Raw genomic sequence first — 18245 nt, 5'->3', positions numbered from 1 at the left:
ATAACTAAGTTTCAAAGAATCATGATACCCTAGAGCTGAAGAGACCAATTTTTTTTAAATTCAGGAAACAATTACATTTACCCTAAGCCACACACAGTGTTGAATCCCTTGATATTATTAACTTATTGAATACTCATGACAATTCTATGAGTTAGGTATAGTATTTCATTTTTTCTCAGATAAGGAAACTGAGGCTCAATGAGATTAAATAACTTGCTTTGGGCCACACAATTAGAACATGGCAGGACCAGGAAGTCTGACTTCGAAGTCCATGCCCTAAAAAACGTCTTAACCTGAGGGATCATTTCACCCCTTCCCTTCATTTACAGAAGCAGAGATTCAGACACAAAATGCTAAGTGATCTTAGCAAAGATAAGCACACTCAGGCTGGCATGCAGGTTTTTGGATTTCCAGTTCAATGTTTTTGCCCCAACATCCCATGGCTGGGCTCTATACAACAGTCTTCACCTCTAGTCTATGTTTCAGCAATGGTTTCCCATGAGTTCTACAACTGACCTGCAGATTTACAATATCATTGTGGATCACCATTTTACCAAGGTTGTGTGGAAACACATGGGTCATCTTAAGGCTCTGCACCTAGTCCTTTGGGGCTTTAGAATCTGGTGATCCGGGATCTAGGGTTCCTGATCAGCTGGGAGACCCTGACATGTTCCTTCTCTCTGGAAAGTCCAGCTGGTGTATGGGAGGTATAGCCCTATACATTGTAAGACACCTGTAAACCCTAAAGTTACAATGTTGATGATTAGCACTGTTAAAAACACCAGGTTTTACTCATGATTCCTGCAGATACTTTGAAATGGTGATGGGGATACAGACTCAGATGGTCATTGTTTCTTAAGGTGGAAGTATCTGGTACTGAGATGGCTGTTGTGGGAATCAGGGGAGGCTGAGGGTAAAAGCTGGAAATGCAAACCATGTTCTTGTCATTACCGGCTCTAGATAATGGTGTGGCGGGGCAAAATGTAAGGGTGATAACGATAGAGAAACTGGGGGTCATGGAGACACACCTCTGCAGGACCACCTTCCCCCAGACCTGGGGTGCACACCTTCACCTGCTCTTGCACAGCCACCCTTACTGTAGCATTACAGGCAAACCTCAGGTATCAAAACTGATTGCATTTGGTATTTCTGCTGTTCTCTCAGCTACCTCTATCAATGGACATGGGGAGCCCTTCACTGACAGGAACCTTTGTCTTTTATCTCTTTATCTACAAAGCCAGCATTGTGGTTGGCACCCAGGAAATGGGGGGTGAACAGGGAATGAATGAATGCTCTTTTGACTTCCTTGAATTGCAACCATTTTGCTTTCACTCAGCAGCCCAGGGCTAAGGGTGTTCTGAAGTAACCCTCCCAGAGTTGTGGTCAGCAGGGCTAGCATTGGAGTGGGGAGTCAATGGAATTTTCAGGAACAGTGGGAAGAGACAGTGAAGCCTGGACCTTCTGTTTGTGAGGACACATTGTATGATAGTTCTCCAGTATTTTATCACCCAACCACCAAAGGTGCCCATAACTCCCTCTGCATCAGAATGCTCTCCTACACATATTAAAAAGCAAAAACTAAATCAAATTTTTATAAAACTCAATCCAGTACTTTGTTGTGTGGGCACTTGAATCCTGAGGAGACACTCAGAGAGTTGTAGTTTTTGGCTTCAAAGACAATTTTTTAAAATGAAGTGGGGATAAGAAAGGTCCTGAAGGGGGAGATGCCAGTTAATACATTCTTGGTGTATTTTTCCATAACGAGAATATTGAGAATTCCTTAGTGATAAGAAGCTAGTATAAACTTGGCAGAGCTCCCACAGCACCTACCTAGCACTTGGCTGTGCCCACAGACAGTGCTCAATAAAAATTGGGTGGATGGATGGATAAGTGGGTTGACAGAATATATTTTTAAAAAATTTTTGGCCATACCCTGTGGCATGTGGGATCTTAGTGTCCTGTCCAGGGATCGGACCCACACCCCCTGCATTGGGAGCATGGAGTCTTAACCACTGGACCACCAGGGGAAGTCCCAGAATACAATTTTCTATTGCCGCCACTGTCAACAGTCATCTGTAACTCTGGTCAGAATGTCCTCATAACCTACCATGCTCTTTCCCCTTAATTCTCTCTGGACCTTTTTTGTATAGAACTGATATTTACTTATCACCTTCTTTATTCATTCATTCAAAAGAAAACTGTCTCCCTCACCATCCAACAGTAAAACCCTCTACATACACAAGTGTCTTCTCACACAAATCAAACAACAAAATACAATGGGGTTTTCATTCACTATATTGTGTTTCCATCTGAGTAAGAGATGAAATCAGAAATGTCATTAACGTCAAAGACAGATGTTTTCTTTTTGCTGTCATTTATTTGACACTAGTTACCCTGTGCTTCAAAATGAGAAAAGTAAGACACGCTAACAATAACCTAGCATTTGCAGATTACCTGGGGTGGAGGTGGGAACTAACATAAATTAGTCTCTGCAAGTCCTTCCGTCTGTTCTCTTTGTCCAAATAATTCATTGCCATTCCAACAGCTGCATCTGGCTGTTCAGGTCACTGATACCCATGTCTAAATTCCTTCTCAGAGAACTTTATTCCTCCTGTCCCTCCCAATTTTGTGTAGTTCCCTGTCTGACCCAATTTTTGAGTGATGGAGATTTTCAAGGCCAGATAATTCTTGGGTTGGGAAGAGGTGATTCACGGAGAGACAGTCTTGGAGGAGAAGGGAAGAAAGAGCATTAGAGAAGAAGTTTGGAATGATCGGGGGTGGGGGGGAATCCAAGGAAGAAGTACAATCGAATCTGTAGAAAAAACTGCTTCCCACATCTCTTGCTCATTCCAGAACTTTCAGAAAAGAAAGAGGTGATGAGACAGAGAGTGGATTTGGGGAAAATAATCGTCTGTTCTATGACAGGATTCATTTTGTTACTGAAGGGAAATAACCTACAAAGGAAGAGAGAGACAGAAAGAAACCAGGAGTAGGGTGGGCGAGACAAAGAGGAAGACATATGGGGAGGGGGTGGAGGAGAAGGGTGAGGAGAAGAGAACACGGAATGCAGCGGGAACACTGTTGGAAACAGAAGAACCACCCCCAGAGGAAAATGCCAGCATCTCTGGGCAAAAATCTAAACTGTCATCACATGCATCTTTGCTCTCAGAAATGTACACATTTTTTTTTTCCTTTCCAAGATGATTCCTTATTCCGACATCAGTAGAACACTTCGAATTGAGAGACTAAGACAATTTCATTTTTGCTATCATATAGCATTTCCAGGTCCTTCCTCAGCATTCTTCATAAATGTGCCATCACCACCCTTTAGACAAATTGATGCTGGGAGCCCAGGGCAGGGAATATCAGGGGCAAGTCCTTGTCCAGATTTCATGTAGATTTCATCTCACAAAACTAGAGCTGAAGAAATCTGTCCCTCTTAGGAAGAAATGAGGAAAAGAAATACAATCTTTAATGCTCACACTTTCTAAACACAGTTCTCTATTCTTTTTTTTTCTTTTTTTGCCAAATGGCATGTAGGATTTTAGTTCCCTGACCAGGACTCAAACTCACGCCCCCAGCAGTTGAAAGTGAGGAGTTTTAGCCACTGGACAACCAGGACATTCTCAGTTGTTAACATCAATAGGGCAGGGACAGTCCAATAAAACAAATAAAATAAAACAATAATAATAAAACTAATGACTACATTTTTGGAACACTTGTATAGGTCTTTTTGTACACACTTTATGTACATTCTCATTTAACCAGTATGAAGACAACAGGAAGCCATTAATGCTACCCTTGTTTTTACAGATGAAGAAGCAAGCTCAGAGAAATTAGGTAACTTGGCCAAGGCTGTTCAGCTGATAAATATGGGGCCTGAATGTTGGGAGACACCTCTGGCTTTCCATATGATGCAAATAACCCCAATTTTATTTTACCAACAGTAAGTATTAAGCTCCTTGCCCACCAACATTTTCATATACCTGGAAATGAAAAGAAAATGTTTGAATCCTTCCCTTCCCTTTAAATCTTTCCCTACGCTGTTTAAAAAATAATAAAATGAGCCCACAGTCCTTTGGCTCCACCATCTTGGCCGCTCCAATTGTCCTTTATCAGAAATAAGGGGGGATTTTCCTGGTGGTCCAGTGATTAAGACTCTCCCCTGACAATGCAGAGGGCATGGGTTCAATCCCTTGTTGGGGAACTAAGATCCAAGATTTACTTTGGCAAAAAAAAAAAAAAAAGGCAACTGACTTGAGTATTAATCAAAAACCTACATAATCAGCCCCTGATCAATGGCAGTTAATGGTATGAAAGAGGAAATAAAAGCTACGTACAGACTGTATGTGCCTGCCCTCTCTCCCACATTTGACGCTATGACCCTTTTTGCTTTTTCAGCTTATTTCTTTTGACTTCACTACCCTTCCCCCTACAGAGCAGACCACACCAGTTCTCCCTTCCTGTCTCTACTAGCCTGTGACCTTCACTGAATAATTCTGCCTCCTTGTCCCTCCAGCTGTCCTGGGTGTTCAACGCTCAGCCGAGTCTCACTTTACTTTTCCCTACATGCTCTTCTCCTGAGAGAGCAGATCTTTTCTCAGCTGGCTGCTGACAGTTGTATCAACACTACACTGATGAATTTCAAATCTGTAACCTCACATTCCAGACTCTATTATCTGGAGGAACTGCAAGACATCCTCACTGACACATCCTGCCCTCAGCTCAGAATTTAACATGTTTTCTGTGAAAAACAGGTTTTCTGCTTCAACTTTTTCATTTCCATTGATTCATCACCAGCCGTTCAACCTCAAAACCTAAAAGTCAGCTTAAACTCTTTCATCTCCTATATTATCTCTACAGAAGGCACTACCAGATCCTAGAGTAGTGTTCTTCAAAATTCTCTTGTGATCTCTGAGGTCACCAAAATCCTGGCTTTTGTCACCTTGCGTTTGGAGTAGATTTGACTTGTCTTCCACCTTGGGTCACTACTCTTTCCTTCCTTTCATGCAGTGGTTCAGGATTAATTTTCTCAACATAACCATTCCATCAAGTCTCTCCTCCCAGGATAAAGTTAAACGACATTAATCCAGTTTTCAGGCTTTTCCATAGCCTACTGGTTAGCAGTCATACTCATTCAGCCCAAAGCATGGATTCAAAAACCAAATAGGCTGTTTCATAGAAAGAAGATTCTAAAGCAGAAAGATACCTCAGTGGTGTCCACTTCAACTCCTTTACAGAAACATAACATGTATTAACTAAAAGCTGATGTATCCCTACCTTTTACTGATGCATGTTCCTTACCGTGCTTTTTTTAAAATGAGATTTGAACAGACTAAATGACTTGATTAAGGTCACATAATTAGATGCCAACTCCCAATACAGTACCTTTCCAACCCTAACCTTTCCTGAAAACAACTCTGTCCCACGGTAACCCCATGCTTATTTCCCATTTCTTGTCTACAATTCCATTCAGATGAACTTGATCCCAATATAACCCTCACATGCTCAATGTCAAGTCCAAATCTTAGTTCATGCTATCATTCTCACTTGGAGAAAGTCACCTACCCTTGGGCCCCTACATTCTACGCTTCAAAGTCTAGGTCACATTCCACTGCCTCCAATTCTTCTACAGTGTTTCAAAGCTGCAAGTAGTTAATACTGTTTGACTGTAGCATATGAACTGTATTACCCATTTGAGGCACTAAATCATATTTTGTCTGGCACTTTTACTCAAAAATTTCATGTATGCAGCCACTGCTTCTTCAACTAAACTCAAGTTTTGAAGAGAATTAGCTCATGTTGTCTTTTTGCTTGTGTTGCCCTTCACACTAACTATAGCTCTGTGCACAGACACTGCACTATTTGTTAAAAACATAAAGACTCTATAAGAATAAAACCTGAAACAAAGTCTTAAATAGATAATCCAGAGGCCCGGAGGAAATCAAGTCCATAGATAATACAAAGCTTAATTTTCTAATTAGTTTAAGTTAATTAACTCGTTTTCAAATATTTAATAAGTGCCTGCTCTGGGCCAATTAAAGTGCCAAGCATTAAAATGCAATGGTGAGTGGAACAGACATATTGCTGCCAACATGGAGCTAATAGTCTAGTCAGAGAAAGACACAAACATTACGTAATCATATACACTAAGTGTGAGCGTGTGTCTAATTTAACTAGGCGGGCATGTATGTTTAGTTGCTCAGTCGTGTCTGACTCTTTGAGATCCCCATGGACCCTGGGCTCCTCTGTCCATGGGATTTTTTTCCAGGCAAGAATACCAGAGTGGGTTGCCATTTCCTCCTCCAAGGGATCTTCTCGACCCAGGGATCAAATCCACGTCTCCCAAATCTCCTACAATGCAGGTGAATTCTTTACTGCTGAGCCACGGGGAAGGTCCAGCTTAACTAGGACTCTAGGGAAAATGGACTTCCCTGGTGGCTCAGATGGTAAAGAATCTGCCTGCAATGCAGGAAACCTGGATTCCATCCCTGGGTCGGGAAGAACCCTTGGAGAAAGGAATGGCAACCATTCCAGTATTCTTGCCTGGAGAATTCCACGGACAGAGGAGCCTGCGGCCTGGCAGGCTACAGTCCATGGGTTGCAAAGAGTCGGACCTAACTGAGCAACTAATACACACACTAGGAAAAATGGGAAGAAGTGGACAGATTAGAAATATATTTTGGTATAGAACTGGTAAAATTAGAAAATTGATTAGATGAAGCATTTGAGGGAGAAAAAAGAAAGATAACTTGCAAATTTCTGATACATGCAATGGTAAAGATACCCTGCCATTCCTCTGAGATGAAGGGAAGTACTGGAGGGCAAGGTTGAAGTGATTGTATTGATATAATGAAAATTCAGCCTTGGGCATGCTGAATAGTTCATTACTAGAACCCTATCAAATAAGAAAAGTCAACAAGAAACAGTCTGAGGCTCTTATCCTGACTTTTACCCTGTTCACCTTCAGGTGATGTTTCTTAAAGAGAAAATGCTCCACCCAAAATTGGGCCTGAGAAGAGAAAAGCAGAATCAAGGAGCTCAGACAGCTCAGACTGGGTAACTAGACTATGAATAACTGCAGGTTAGTGTTTGCTGAGACTGGAAGAATGCAAAATAGATCTTTTCAATCCAAGAAAATCAAATCTGGCCCATTTATTTTTCTTTATCAAGTGAATCAAAAGCTTAGCTGAATGGAAAACTAAGTCATTTGAAAAAGGACCGCTCCTGGTGTGTATATGCATGCAAAAGGCAGGCTTAACACACAGGCCCTGACTCCACTCCATTCCTGGTGCTCAGTCAGCTACTGCATAATGTGTGCTGGGAATGAGGCCACAGTTCTGGATTCAAAACCTATTCAAGTCTTGATCACAGGGTTGGAAGGAAACATGGAAGTTCAATACCTCATAAAAATCAAAGAATCAAAGAACCTAATCAGAAGGAACATGGGGCTCATCTTTTCCCAATTCTTTCCAGGCAATCATTTTCCCAAGACATTATCCTACAGATGAGGAAACCAAAGTCTGAAAAGGTAAAATGACTCATAACACAGCTAACGGGTAGCAAAGCTGGGAACAGATGCGTGGTGTTCTCAGCACAGTGCACCTTCCACTCAAGAGACCACATCGCTGGATGGTAAAGAGAGGAGTGGGCCGAGAAAAGAAGTCCCTTTTGAAAATTAATTAGAGATCAGATTTTGAAAGCAGAAATTTGCTATCTAGGGAGGATGACGGCTGTGCTAAGTTTCAATTTGGCTAAAAGCAGTCCCCATCCATCCTTCATCATGTAGGCAAAATGATCCAAATGATATTTGAAAAATATAAACCTGATGGTGATGACTTTTGTGATATTAAAAAAAAAAGGGGGGGACCCAGAACAGCTTGTTATGGGAATCTGGGCACAAGCTAATGAGGACAGAGGCTGTGAAAGCAGAGAGGAAAGAATGACAACTTTGGGGAATGATGGAGTCTGACTATTTATAAAAAGGCAGGAAGGGCAGTGAGGACTCATTTCCAAGTCCATGTAACTGATTAGAAGGCAGAAGGCTATGCAAGCACTCTGCACATAAAGCTGATGTTTAAAACTAGTCCAAAGTCTACATTTTACTGCCAATGAATCAGAAATATCACCTTCACACATGACAGATAACATATTGAATTTTTAAAAAGAATAATCACTTTTTCACTCCACAGGCATGAGCCCTACCTTTCAGCTTTATTGATTCAATCACATTTTCATTCACCAAAAAAATGTGTGAGTCTTCTAGGCATTGAATCCTGGGGTGGCTGTGAAAATGAGTGAGACAGTCCAGCCTCAGGCGCTCCCAGATCTACTGTTAATTTGAACCCCCTGCACATCTAAGTGTGATAATAGCAGTGTGAACACGGGGCTGTGGGAACACAAAGAGAGGGATGACAAATTCTGCCTGGAACTGTTAGAGAAGGCTTCATGGAGGAGATGACACGAGTTAGATCTTAAGGGACAGTCATGTATCCATCAGGGAAGTTGAAAGAGGAATATTAGAGATACAACCACATGGATGCAAGGAGCAGTAAGAAAGTTACATTTAGAGTATGGCTGATCATGTCATTGGATGTTGCTGGATCACAAGCAGGGTATGTTGGGGCCAGGTGGGGAGTTGGAAGAGGGAGGCAGTTGGATAAGCCCAATTGTAAAAGTTAGATCCAGGGATTTCTCTGGTGGCTCAGTAGTTAAGAATCCACCTTCCAATGCACAGGATGCAGGTTCGATTCCTTGTTGAGGAACTAAGATCCCACACGGCACGGAGCAACTAAGCCCGCATGCCATAACTAGAGAGAAGTTATGCCACAACGAAGCTCCTGCATGGTGCAACTACAATAATGTATTTGGCCGATGCACCCAAATAAATAAATAATTTTTTAAAGACTATTTTAAAAAAAGTTAGACACAGATATTCAAGGTCTTTGATGGCTGGCTGAGAAATACATATATCTCATCCAATAGATAACAGGGAACCATCAGAGATTTGTGGAAAACTTAGCTTTCTGCTCTCAACATCCAATTCTTCATTCTTTGCAGGTCACTGAAATCCTATTTATTATTTACTTCAACAAGTCATGGTTGTAACTTCTTCCCAATCCCAACTTGATTTGAGAGAGATTCCTTTAGCCACAATGAGGTCTTCAATGGCAATGTCTCCACCCCCGGAAAAGCAAGATGCAAAGGTGATGGGTTTTCCACCATTCAGGGTAGCCACCAGGCAGTAAAGTCCTAGAATATGCTTGCTGGGACCGCTGCCATTCTGGTCAGGCCTTGGTTCTCTCTTTGTAAAGGAAAGCAGAATATATTTGAGGAACTATGACCATATAGTCCCTTTCAGGAGCACACACCCCTGAACTGAATTCACGAAGGCATGATGCTGCCACATTGAACAGACTGCTCCCGTGCTGTAATGCTACTCCTCTCCACACCATCAGGGTGGGCCAGCGAAGGCTGGAGCAATGGTAAGATCTGTGGGCTCTGTGATCAGGCTCTCAGTACCCAGGCATTGCAAGATCATGCCCCAGTCTCATTTATTTCTGAAATGTCTCTTCCCCCTCAGATATGTCCTGTTCCTTCTTTACATCTCCTGTCAATTTCTTTTTTTTAATAGACATAGTTCCCTGCTGCTTACTAATAACCAGAGTGACTGATTCGACAGCTGGTAAGACCAAGTGTGCAGAAAGCAGGATCCTTTCCCAGGCTCAGAAGGAATGGAAGACAGGCTTCCCCCACCCCCACCCCTACCCCCCCAAAAAAGCTCACAATCTGAAGCACGTGTCACTGGTAGGGCTGACAAATGTAGCATGTGTGTTCTTTACACGGGACCCAAAAGATTTCAGGCCTGAGTCAATGCTGTACTTGCTTTCTTTGCCTACTTGCCAATTTTACCTTTTCAGTAGAAAAAGAAGCATGTCTCAGTTTTCCTGACACCGAGACACATGAAAAAGAAAAAGAGGAAAAAGAAGCATCAGGCGACCATTCAACTTCCGATGTATCCCCAGCTCCTCCGGGAGAGCATATGGAATTTATAGGTCACCCTTTTTTTTTGCAAGTTCTCTAATTTACTATTTTTTTAATTTTATTTTACTGAAGTACAGTTGACTTACAATGCTGTGTTAATTTCTGCTGTAGAGCAAAGTGATTCAGTAATATATGCATTTTTTTTATGTTCTTTTCCATTCTGGTTGATCACAGGATATTAAACATAGTTTCCTGTGCTATACAGTAGGACCCTGTTGTTTACTCACCCTACATATAACAGTTTGTATCTGCTAACCCCAAACTCCCAATCCATCTCTCCCCCACCCACCTCTCCCTTGTCAACCACAAGTCTGTCTTTTACATCCATCTGTTTTATTTTGTAGATAAGTTATTTTCTGTAATATTTTAGATTCCACATATAAGTGCTATCATATGGTTTCTGTCTTTGTCTGACTTACTTCACTTACTTTGGTAATCTCTATGGAGAAGGCAATGGCACCCCACTCCAGTACTCTTGCCTGGAAAATCCCATGGATGGAGGAGCCTGGTACGCTACAGTCCATGGGGTCGCTAAGAGTCGGACGACGGAACGATTTCACTTTCACTTTTCCCTTTCATGCACCGGAGAAGGAAACGGCAACCCACTCCAGTATTCTTGCCTGGAGAATCCCAGGGACGGTGGAGCCTGGTGGGCTGCCATCTATAGGGTCGCACGGAGTCGGACACGACTGAAGCGACTTAGCAGCAGCAGCAGCAGGTCACCTTTTGGACTTAACACGTAAGATAGGACGGTGGGCTGTTCTAGGGGGATTAACCCTGATGGCCCTTCTTGTCGCTGCCTGTTCTGAAGACAGCACCAAAGAGCCAGGATGAAATAAAGTTGATATGAAAACAATGGCTGCAAGGAAAAGGAAACTGCTGTAAAGCACAAGAAACATTAAGAATGGCCAGGGTTCTTGGCCACGAAGAGCCACGGATCCCTAACTGTTTGAGGTTTGCAGTGCAGGGCAGTAACTACGCCTCCCTTTATCTGCCATTCACCTCCAGTGCAGAACCCAACATTGGCCTGTGCATCCCTGCCATGAAATCTGGAAAAAACACTCTAAATACTTAGAAACAAACATCTAAACACATAATCCTACTTATATCACCAGTCACTGGGCAAATGCAAAATAAAGATTTGACTGCCTGCGTAAGACATTCTCAATCAACCTTAAGGAGCCAGCTTTCTATTAGAACATGCCTGGTCGAGCCCAAAAGAGGTACACATGGTGTGTGGAAATTAATAAATTCTTCTTAAGAGTGATTTGTTTCTCCTTCCTGTTATGCTCTCGGTGTAGAGACATCAGAAGCCTCCATTTAAGAGCGCAGATCTGAAACCTGGAGACTAGGGGCGCACAAGTGTTCTGCATTCATTCCCTCCTGTTCATTCAACAAAACCCAAGTCCAGTGGCCTTAAGGGTCCACTGCAAAATGCCATGTGTTCAGCCAGGCACCTTTGTGATAAATGTAGGAGAGATGGCAGGGTGGGTGGAAGACAGGGGCATCAAGGCCAGTGATCACAGTCACCTAATAATCACCTGCTTGGTAAGTATGTTTGAAGACTGTCACAGTTCTCACTCACAAATCACAAAAAGCCTTAACAATAATAAAGCAGCATTCTTTCTCTTCTTCTTATTCCTCTGGACAAACATACAGTTTCTTCTGTCCTGCAGTGTCTTTAATAAGACGGATGGCATCACTCTATTTTGAAAAATTCTGTCCTCCTTAATATACAATTTCAAAGCTGTATCTTGGCCTAGCTTTCTTGCTTGCTCACAGCAATCAGAATACCACACATTATGAAACCACCTGCAATTCCTTCCCCACCGGCCCCCAACCAGAACATTCTCAAGCCCAACTCAGTGGGTTGCCATGAAGGAGAGCTCCCCTGGCCTCCAGGGGTAGAGCTGTAAGATCAAGACAGCCCACTGGTTTTTTCTTATCTTACCTCTTACCCTGTGTCTTCCTCATTCTAAACTGCTTTTCCCTTCATTCTCTAACACTTTAGGGAGCAATTCCATTAAATGTAATAACAGTGTAGTAATACAAAGAACATCATTTTCTAGTGCTAATAACTTTAATTTTAAAACCACTTGTGTGCTCCAAAATTTAGTAAAGCCTCCATTTCTCATCAAGGCCAGCAGACATCAAATTGGAAGCATTAAAGTTCTGCCTCTCTGGCGTTGGTAATCTAAGTACAGGGGAATTGAAATGCCATTTAAAGTCAGATTTGCTTTGATGCTCACGTTGCCGGCTTTCTTGATGGAGACTCATTTCTGTGCATAAAATAGACACACAGAGTGCCAGCAAAGGGACCCAAAACTCTATAAGGAAAGTATGACCACCTGCAAGAGGACCAGCAGTGTATGACTCTCTAGGTACCCTTTCTAGAATTTCCTGTAGACCGCCAACTTATGTACCCTCTGTATCCTTTCTACCGTTTCCTGTATTTACCCTTTCTGAATCAAAATTTCACTTAATGGAATTAAAATTTCACAGCACCGATAGGGATCACAATTTTTATACTGGTCATCAGGAGAGAATCAAAACCAAGAATTCTCCCATTAGCACAAAGTTCAAATCTGTGCAAATGCTATCACTGCCTTTCACCCTGCTCTGTTCATTTTTGCGTGTGCTCAGTCATGTCTGACTCTTTGTGACCCCATGGACTGTAACCCGCCAGGCTTCACTGTCCATGGAATTTTCCAAGCAAGAATACTGGAGTGGGCTGCCATTTTCTCCTCCAGGGGATCTTCCCAACCCAGGGATTGAATCCAAGTCTCCTGTATTGGCAGGCGGATTCTTTTACCGCTGTGCCACCTGGGAAGCATTCTGGTTTGGGGGGCTATAAAAATGACAGCTGAATTAAGAACAATGACTTGCAATCCTGGTTGCCTGTGAGAATCAACTTAGGAGCTTTTAATATATGTGCATTCCCAGGCCCTTGGACTTCCCAGGTGGCGCTAGTGGTAAAGAACCTGCCTGCCAATGTAGGAGACATAAGAGACACAGGTTCAATCCCTGGGTCGGGAAGATCCCCTAGAGGAGGGCATGGCAACACACTCCAGTATTCTTGCCTGGAGAATCCCATGGACAGAGGAGCCTGGCTAGCTACGGTATGTAGGGTTGCAAACAGTCAGACACGACTGAAGCAAGTTAGCATGCATTCCCAGGGCCTTACCCACTCCTGTACACCTAAATCGGAATTTTGCTGTGGGGGACCCTGGGATCTGTACACAGTTTCTTAAACCTTTCAGGGAAATTCTAACACATAGTCAGGACTGAGAAACACTGACACGGAAAACTCCAAACACAAGGAACTGAAGAGAGCATGGTGTTAAGTCAGTACATCAGTACTTCCCTGAGGCTGTTGAGTCAGCATCAAGTGGTACATTTGAGAAGCCTCCTTTGTTTGGAAAGGGAAAAGGTTAACTTCTGATGCTCACAGCAAACACAGCTTATTTGCATGGCAACCCACTCCAGTACTCTTGCCTGAAAAATCCCGTGGACGGAGAAGCCTGGTAGGCTATAGTCCATGGGGTCGTGAAGAGTCGGACACGATTGAGCGACTTCACTTTCACTTTTCACTTTCATGCACTGGAGAAGGAAATGGCAACCCACTCCAGTATTCTTGCCTGGAGAATCCCAGGGACAGAGGAGCCTGGTGGGCTGCCGTCTTTGGGGTTGCACAGAGTCAGACACGACTGAAGCGACTTGGCGGCAGCAGCAGCACTCTCTGTTACTACTTCTACCCCTGCCACCCCACCCCTGCTCTCAGGAAATGTTTGTGGGACTGGGGACTCATTCCCCAGCAAGACCCAGCTTCTGGACCGGTCCCCATGGTTTTGAGCACATAGCAGGTATGGACTGATGAAAGAATCTGTAAAAAGCCGATCACATGGAGGATGGTTCAGAACACACAAGTGTTCCACTTGGCTAGCCTGGGTTAATTTCTTTTTTAACTTTTTATTTTGTACTGGGGTATAGCCGATTAAAAATGTCGTGATAGTTTCGTAAATAGCAAAGGGACTCAGCAATACATGTACATGTATCCATTCTCCCCCAAACCACCCCTCCCATCCAGGCTGCCACACAACATTAAGTAGAGTTCTCTGTGCTCTACAGTAGGTCCTTGTAGATTATCCATTTTAAATAGAGCTGTGTGTACATGTCCATCCCAAACTCCCTAACTCTCCCTTCCTCCTATCCTTTCCCCGGGCAACCATACTGAGTAAAGCAAGTCAGACAGAGAAGGAGAAATATCGTATGACATCCCTTATATGTAGGAAATAAAAAGAAATGATACAGATGAAGTCACAAAACAGAAACAGACTCACAGACTTAGAGAAGAAACTGATGGTTGCTGGGTGAATTTTGGAATCTTCTGAATGTTTCTGTTCCGGGAAGGAAGTGCTTCCCTGAGGACCGAGCCAGCCGCTAGAGGTCGCTCTGAGCCAGAGCCTTGGTCAACTGGGCACCAAAGTAAAATCACAGGGAATTGAAGGCTGCTAGTAGCCTGGGAGTCATGGCAGCACTGTGGCTCCTATTTTTAAACTTGTTGGTGGGTGAGCACACGACGTGCGTGCACGGGGGAGGAGGGGAATCTGATTCCTTTCCAAAGAATATTCTTTTATGAGGTTTTGAGTTTGCAGGTGGCTAATAATCTGTGACCATGAGATCAAAAAATTCAGCTGGTATCAGCATATTAGAAGGATTCTTTTCTCCTCCTCAACTCCACTATCTCCTTCTCTATCAGAGGAGATTCATCACAGCCTTGTGTCAGAAGTATCAGGCAATTCTGGAAACTTTTAACAAATGCATGCTGAAATTCTGATCTTGGTTTCTGAGGCTCATTCCTCTAGCCTCTTCAGCAATTCACTCTGTGTTATAAGAAAAATCAGTCTAAACAAGGAGAATGAAATAACTTTCTGTGGATGCTCCACTGCTAGTGATGCCAAGCAAATGGATGGTGTGTCATTTGTATGCCTAGCACCCAGGGCCCAGCACAGTGTCCAGGACATAAAAAGGGGTCAAAAACTAACAATGAATATGATATTAAGAAGTAGAGAAAGCTACCCTCTTCGTATCGTGTTTCTTTCACTCCCAAAGTGCTGCTTTTACTCTTACCCAGTCTCTCGCCAAGTATTACCCTTAATCAAATCCAAACTTATCTGACCTGTCAAAAATGAATAGCAGAATAGCAGGCTTGGAGGACATCTGTAAATCATGACAGGGGCCAAGGTCTTGTTTTGTTTTATTACAAGCCCCTGACAGTGTTTCTCCACGTGTATGTCACCTCCAGGAGCCTTGCCGGATCTCAGAACAGAAAGTCAGCTCTCACTTCAGTTCAAAGGACTTTCAGGTCCAAGAACACTACAAGTGGTTGTTTTTTCATATGTGTACTTAAAGGACTTTGGAATATACATGAATATGGGGGAAAAAATCAACCTTTCTCATTGAAAAGGAACATATAACACAGGCCATGGCAAGGCTGGGTAAACAGAGATGTGATACACTTTGGGATGGGGAGGAGAAGAAACAGACTCGGCCTGGCATGTCCTGAACACATGTGCACAGATATCTGTTCCCGGACTATTTCCAGATTGATCATAGCTTCAGGACAAGAATTCAGTAGAGCAGTCAAGAAAGGATATTATTATAAAACTACTCGTCCTGAGGTTAATGATGTGTTCACCTACATCACAGTCATGCCTAACTGACCTGACCTCCTCAGTCACAGAAAGATGGACAACGTGGGGCAAAGCACACCTGGAACCCAGCAAGACTTGGGTTTGAAACCCAAGTTTATCTGTATGTGGAGCAGGCAAGTGATGGAACCTTTCCAGATCTCAGTTTCTTTCTCTGAAAAATGGAAGTAATAATGCCTCTGAGCGGTACATTTAAAATGAAATAAGGCTATATAAAACACTTGGCACCAAGTAGTCACTCAATAATCTTTTTTAAAGTAAATTTTCTAACTTGCTGAAGCTTCGTGTTTTTAAGTATCAAGCTTTTTCTTGATTATAGGAAGCATTTTCAAATGGAAAATTTCAGAAAGGTAGTGTAGAGTTCACTGATGCCTTAAACAAAAGATAATCAATATAATTTAAGCTCTTATTGATGACTTAACAATGCCTATGCTGTTTTGCTCTACAGGGATGCTTTTAAAGGAGGTAAATTTGGAAAACTCAGCAGTGGCCACAGGACTGGAAAAGGTCAGTTTCCGTTCCAATCCCAAAGAAAGGCAATGCCAAAGAATGCTCAAACTACCACACAATTGCACTCATCTCACACACTAGTAAAGTAATGCTCAAAATTCTCCAAGCCAGGCTTCAACAATACATGAACCGTGAACTTCCAGATGTTCAAGCTGGTTTTAAGAAAGGCAGAGGAACCAGAGGTCAAATTGCCAACATCTGCCGGATTATCGAAAAGCAAGAGAGTTCCAGGAAAACATCTATTTCTGCTTTATTGACTATGCCAAAGACTTTGACTGTGTGGATCACAGCAAACTGTGGAAAATTCTGAAAGAGATGGGAATATCAGACCACCTGACCTGCCTCTTGACAAACCTGTATGCAGGTCAGGAAGCAACAGTTAGAACTGGACATGGAACAACAGACTGGTTCCAAATAGGAAAAGGAGTACGTCAAGGCTGTATACTGTCACCTTGCTTATTTAACTTATATGCAGATTACATCATGAGAAACGCTGGGCTGGAAGAAACACAAGCTGGAATCAAGATTGCCGGGAGAAATATCAATAACCTCAGATATGCAGATGACACCACCCTTATGGCAGAAAGTGAAGAAGAACTAAAGAGCCTCTTGATGAAAGTGAAAGAGGAGAGTGAAAAAGTTGGCTTAAAGCTCAACGTTCAGAAAACTAAGATCATGGCATCTGGTCCCATCACTTCATGGCAGATAGATGGGGAAACAGTGGAAACAGTGTCAGACTTTATTTTTTGTGGCTCCAAAATCACTGCTGATGGTGATTGCAGCCATGAAATTAAAAGATGCTTACTCCTTGGAAGGAAAGTTATGACCAACCTAGATAGCATATTTAAAAGCACAGACATTACTTTGTAAACAAAGGTCCATCTAGTCAAGACTATGGTTTTTCCAGTGGTCATGTATGGATGTGAGAGTTGGACAGTGAAGAAAGCTGAGCACCGAAGAATTGATGCTTTTGAACTGTGGTGTTGGAGAAGACTCTTGAGAGTCCCTTGGACTGCAAGAAGATCCAACCAGTCCATCCTAGGGGAGATCAGTCCTGGGTGTTCATTGGAAGGACTGATGTTGAAGCTGAAACTCCAATACTTTGGCCACCTCATGTGAAGGGTTGACTCATTGGAAAAGACCCTAATGCTGGGAAGGATTGGGAGCAGGAGGAGAAGGGGACAACAGAGGATGAGATGGGTGGATGGCATCACCGATTCGATGGACATGGGTTTGGGTAGACTGCGGCAGCTGGTGATAGACAGGGAGGCCTGGCGTGCTGCAATTCATGTGGTCGCAGAGTCGGACACGACTGAGCGACTGAACTGAACTGAACTGAACTATGTTTTCTAAGGAGTATAAGGCAGTCTGCCCCAAATGATCTTAGACAAATGTTCCTTTCAAGGTCTTCCACTGGGTTTTCCTAATACTTTCTGCACCTTATAATTGTATTTATTTCTTAATGCCATCAGCTCACCTACCCAACTCCCATCCTGTTTATTATTTCTAAGCTGTTGTCATCTGGGAAATCAGAGAAGCCAGTTATCTCCAGACACAAATGGTCACCTACCAAACATAGGGCCTTGATTTTGTCTCTCTAGTTAAGAAAGCTTGGATTTTTAACTGGGCCTATTACTGCCCAAGTCAAAAACTAAATTAAACTAGACTAAGCTGAACTGCCAGCTTCTCTTGCAGCTAGCAGTAGCCATTGACTGATTTCTGACCGATGGGCTAGAAGTAAAGTATAGGCCTTCTGGGTGTTCTTCTTGAAAGGGAAAGAACTTGCCCTCCTTCCTTCCTAACTTCACTCTGCTGCTTGAAACAGGCATTTTTAGCATGGGGATAAAGGCCACACCCTATAAACAAAAGAGTAGAAAGCTAACAGGAGGAGTCTGGGGCCTGATGACCAGGCAGCCACCATATCAGCTCTGGACAAACCTCCTAAAATATGTTCATGAATCTTGTTTAAACTGGGTTACA

At 42.9% G+C, this 18245-nt stretch overlaps 1 protein-coding gene across 7 annotated transcripts in view; it reads right to left on the bottom strand.

Moving 5' to 3' along the window:
• GRIN2B (glutamate ionotropic receptor NMDA type subunit 2B) overlaps positions 1-18245 on the bottom strand; it is an 815960-nt gene that overhangs the window by 197340 nt on the left and 600375 nt on the right. The gene's annotated exons all lie outside the window — the stretch shown is intronic.

The sequence above is a fragment of the Giraffa tippelskirchi genome, chromosome 4 (assembly GCF_054371585.1).
Source record: "Giraffa tippelskirchi isolate mGirTip1 chromosome 4, T2T-mGirTip1v1.2.pri, whole genome shotgun sequence".
Taxonomy (NCBI): domain Eukaryota; kingdom Metazoa; phylum Chordata; class Mammalia; order Artiodactyla; family Giraffidae; genus Giraffa; species Giraffa tippelskirchi.
Note: the sequence above shows the minus strand (reverse complement) of the source record. Positions and strands in the feature narration are given on the sequence as shown.